Source organism: Metopolophium dirhodum, unplaced genomic scaffold (genome assembly GCF_019925205.1).
Source record: "Metopolophium dirhodum isolate CAU unplaced genomic scaffold, ASM1992520v1 scaffold20, whole genome shotgun sequence".
Lineage (NCBI taxonomy): Eukaryota > Metazoa > Arthropoda > Insecta > Hemiptera > Aphididae > Metopolophium > Metopolophium dirhodum.
The window spans coordinates 1-5,000 of record NW_026869908.1 but is presented as its reverse complement, the minus strand read 5'-3'; the positions used below and the strand labels follow the sequence as shown (position 1 = coordinate 5,000).

At 59.6% G+C, this 5,000-nt stretch overlaps 1 pseudogene; it reads right to left on the bottom strand.

The window, feature by feature from the left end:
- LOC132953371 (large subunit ribosomal RNA) overlaps positions 1-4,873 on the bottom strand; it is a 7,455-nt pseudogene extending 2,582 nt beyond the window's left edge.
- Positions 4,874-5,000: the final 127 nt, after the last annotated feature.

The window sequence follows — 5,000 nt, the reverse complement described above, 5'->3', positions numbered from 1 at the left end:
TCCTCTTTTCCTTCATTGATGACCCTTTCCCGTTGCCACCGGTAAGTCTCTGAGACCACCTCAAGGTGCTTCCTATTCCCCCGGGAAGCTCGGTTTGGAGATGCGCCCTCCACTGGCGTTGAGATCGGGACGGGGCCCTCAGGTGGCCCGGGGGTGCGAAGACGCCTTCAGGCCGTTCGTCAACCGCCCAGTCCTGTACCCGGGCAGGACATCGTCAGCCGCGGCCTCAATTCCGCGGCTCTTTTTGCTCCTCGTGATTCCACACAGTCATGAGTGAGCTTTTCGTGAGGGCGCTCGAGGGTGTAGCCTTGTTTGAGCGCCCCCCCGCCTTCCTACCCATTTCAGACCCTTTTATGGCTTAGCGCATTCTAAACCACCAGGCTGCCACCTTGGAAGGTACAGGTGGCCCAGGAAACCCGGAGGTCCTTGGTCATTTCGCTAGCACCAAGGATGACCTGCCCCGGGCCCTTGTGATTACAGTTCAGTTAACCCGAAGCCCTAGGGCTGGCTTCGTTAAGACCGTACCCCGCCTGCCCCTTTCCCGGACCAGATTAGTCAGCCAGTTTCTCAACGTGACTCGTCTTGGCGCGGTCGGTAGCAGGTGTGTACTTGTACAGGTCGTTCCATCCGCCTGACTCGTCGTGACCCGGTTGGGCCGTCCTTGTCAGGCGGGTGAGCGCCAGTAAGTCTTCACGGGGTTGCCTCGATGCCCTTTCGGCAACCTAGGTCGGACCACTCCGGGGACCCGCCGGCTCCCCCCCGAACCGGCGGGCGCTTCACCATTGCAGGCGCGGGAACACCGGCTCGGTGTAACCAGCGGCCCCCCAGATCCGTCCTCTCTCTGCCGCCTTCAGAGTTCTGGTGGCCTCGTGTTGTCTGTAGCGGTCGGTTTCCGCTCAGAAGCGAGGGATCCGAACCCCCCGTCGCCGTCGTCACCGCAGTTTCTTTAGCAGTTCTTACGGGAGCGGTGGACCTTAGCCCCCACTTCCTCGCTTCCGCCTAGCGTTACTAAGGTGTTACCTGCCCGTAGATCAGGCATGTGGATCCTGTCTCCGCCCACTCTTCGGTGGTTTCAGTCTTACGGTAACAAATTGTGCTTATTTTGACGACAAACTGGGTTTGCCGGCCCTCCGGCTGGTGCGTTCAAGGTTTTGCCACTGGTGGCACCCAGTCGTCGAGGTTGGTTCCGGCGCACAACCCCGGAGTCCTCCCTCCCGGGCTGGGTCATTTGTAAACGATTGACTGAATCCAAATCACCGCCCATCCGCCGACCGAGTCGCCGGTGCGCTTTCCCATCTGCTCGGTTTGATCTCTTCCGCCAGGGACGCATCTTTGCTCATAGCTAATGCGAACCATCTATCGGTCAAGGTACTCATGAGGGATGTTCGGAGAAGTAATCACCCGACGCGACGCCTTAAGCATATAGGAGCTAGCGTCGGCCTTCTGTGATTCTCATCTCCCGCACTCCTGCGAGACGCCAGTGCGCTTTCCCATCCGCTCGGTTTGATCTCTTCCGCCAGGAACGCATCTTTGCTCATAGCTAATGCGAACCATCTATCGGTCAAGGTACTCATAAGGGATGTTCGGAGAAGTAACCACCCGACGCGACGCCTTAAGCATATAGGAGCTAGTGTCGGCCTTCTGTGGTTCTCATCTCCCGCACTCCTGCGAGTCGCCGGTGCGTTTTCCCATCCGCTCGGTTTGATCTCTTCCGCCAGGAACGCATCTTTGCTCATAGCTGATGCGAACCATCTATCGGTCAAGGTACTCATGAGGGATGTTCGGAGAAGTAATCACCCGACGCAACGCCTTAAGCATATAGGAGCTAGCGTTGGCCTTCTGTGATTCTCATCTCACGCACTCCAGCGAGTCGCTCGTCGGAGACGCCGCGATTGGATCTCGTGTCACCGGTTGATTCACGTAATCAACCGTAAATGGGACGATTGGCTCGGTGTTAGCAAACTTTATAAGTCAGTATCCATCCGCCGGCGACGTGGACGCCCCGGCCTTCGGCAAGCGCCGCGGTCCGTCAACCCCGCGGCGCCCAGCGAAACACACATGCCCCACCTCCTTGGCTGTGGTTTCGCTAGATAGTAGATAGGGACAGTGAGAATCTCGTTAATCCATTCATGCGCGTCACTAATTAGATGACGAGGCATTTGGCTACCTTAAAAGAGTCATAGTTACTCCTGCCGTTTACCCGCGCTTGCTTGAATTTCTTCACGTTGACATTCAGAGCACTGGGCAGAAATCACATCGCGTCAACACCCGTCCCGGGCCATCGCGATGCTTTGTTTTAATTAGACAGTCGGATTCCCCTGGTCCGTGCCAGTTCTGAGTTGACCGTTACATGGCTGTCGATCCGGCTACGCGACCGACGCCGCGGCGGCCGGACCGCCCGGTGACGGCGAACCGACACCAAGGCGATCGGCCGGCCGCGACGCGGCCAGCGACCGAAGCTCGGTGGTTCCACGGTCGGCGGACGGCGACGGGCCCGCGGCCGCCTCGAGGCTCCCGGTCCGAAGACCGGGCGCGCGGGCGACGGCCGGGGTGTCGCCAAAACCGCCTACGCTTCTACGACGACCCGAACCCGACAGCCACGCTCCTCAGAGCCAATCCTTATCCCGAAGTTACGGATCGGTTTTGCCGACTTCCCTTACCTACATTATTCTATGCGGCTAGAGGCTGCTCACCTCGGAGACCTGCTGCGGATATCGGTACGAACCGACGCGAAGACTCCGCGTGGCCCTCTCTCGAATTTTCAAGGTCCGCGTGGGGATCACGGACACCGCCGCAACGAGCGGTGCTCTTCGCGCTCGCGTCCCTATCGCCCGGCTAGAGGATTCCAGGGACGTACAACGCTCACAGAGAAAAGAGAACTCTACCCAGATCCCCCGGCGGCTTCTTCGAGTTCATTCTGGTTACCCAGACGAGACAAAAGAGCCCCGAACACTAGGGAGCGGTTCCGCGTCGGGTTCCGGAATACGAACCGGATTCCCTCTCGCCCCAAGGGCGATTCGAAAACGCCTTCGCCCGTGGTACGAGGATCTCTCCCCGGGCTTAGGATCGACTGACTCTTGGACAACGGCTGTTCACAAGAAACCCTTCTCCACGGCAGCCCCCGAGGGCCCCTCTCGAGTATTTGCTACTACCACCAAGATCTGCACCGACGGCGGCTCCAGGCGGTCTCGCGACCTGCCCTTCGACGCACACCGCCGCGCCATCCTACTCGTCGAGGCTTGCCGGGACCGACCGCCGCGAGCGACGACCGGCCCCACTATGCCGTCGACGGCCGAGTATAGGCACGACGCTCCAGCGCCATCCATTTTCAGAGCTAGTTGCTTCGGCAGGTGAGTTGTTACACACTCCTTAGCGGATTCCGACTTCCATGGCCACCGTCCTGCTGTCATCAGCAACCAACGCCTTTCATGGTCTCTGAATACGCGTCGATTTCGGCGCCTTAACTCGGCGTTCGGTTCATCCCGCAGCGCCAGTTCTGCTTACCAAAAATGGCCCACTAAGCGCCTAGGGTTCCGTCGCCGGCTTCGCACGCGGTTCACGCGGTGTACCAGGTAAAGCCGGCGATCTCACCCATTTATAGTTTGAGAATAGGTTGAGGTCGTTTCGGCCCCAATGTCCTCTAATCATTCGCTTTACCGTATGAGACATCCTCCGTGTTACGAGCGTGTTGTTACCGCGCCGTACAGCGCGGAGTCCCACCGGCGTCCGTACGCCCGCGAACGGGCGGGACACATCGGCGCCAGCTATCCTGAGGGAAACTTCGGATGGAACCAGCTACTAGATGGTTCGATTAGTCTTTCGCCCCTATACCCAGCTCAGACGATCGATTTGCACGTCAGAATCGCTGCGGACCTCCATCAGGGTTTCCCCTGACTTCATCCTGGCCAGGCATAGTTCACCATCTTTCGGGTACCAACGTGTGCGCTAAGGGTGCGCCCTCGGACGGCCGAAGCCGACCTGGCGAAGACGCCCCCGGACTGCGGACCAGCGCGACTTTGAACGCCGGTGGGTTCGGTCGCTAGGCCATCGTCCGCACCGTAAACGGTTCACTTTCATTGCGCCAAACGTGGTTTTTCGTAAGATCACCGTTGACTCGCGCACACGTTAGACTCCTTGGTCCGTGTTTCAAGACGGGTCGGAAAGTAGCCCGAAATCGTCGCCGACCGACGGGACCCCGCCTGCGACGGGGCCGCGTCGACGGTTCTTGCCGTCGGGCGAGCCGACCAGGAGCACCGGGGTTCGGCGCGAACGGTCACGCCGAAACGCAACCGCCGCGACGAACGCCACCCAAGCCCTTCGGCCGGCGCCCAACGGGTCGCGACGTCCGCTAACCGAGCGAAAGATCCGGCCGGCGGTTAGACCGACCGTGAATTCGCCCGGCGGGGACTCGCGGGCTCTGTCCGTTTACACCCGAACAGTTTCACGTTCTTATGAACTCTCTCTTCAAAGTTCTTTTCAACTTTCCCTCACGGTACTTGTAAACTATCGGTCTCGTGGCCGTATTTAGCCTTAGATGGAGTTTACCACCAACTTCGGGCTGCACTCTCAAGCAACCCGACTCGAAGGCGCGGTCCGATCCCGGAACGCTGTGACGGCCTCTACTGGCCTGGCACCATCTGCGGGCCATGGCCCCGTTCAAGGGAGACTTGGACCGTCACGTGCGCCCCGGCAACGAGGCCGGCCCGTACGCCACAACTCCCATAGGTGCCGCGACACAAAAGTGCGCGGCGGGATTCGGCGATGGGCTTTTCCCTGTTCGCTCGCCGCTACTAAGGGAATCACGGTTGTTTTCTTTTCCTCCGCTTATTAATATGCTTAAATCCGGCGGGTAGTCCCGCCTGATCTGAGGTCGGAACGTATCGGTTTTTTTTTTTTTTAAATTACACGGCAGCCTGCGGTCCGCGCTCCGCCCGTACGGTGACCGTCCGCGTCCGCGTCTCGGAAGCCGGAGAGGTCCGTGGACTCTCAGCCGACCCGGC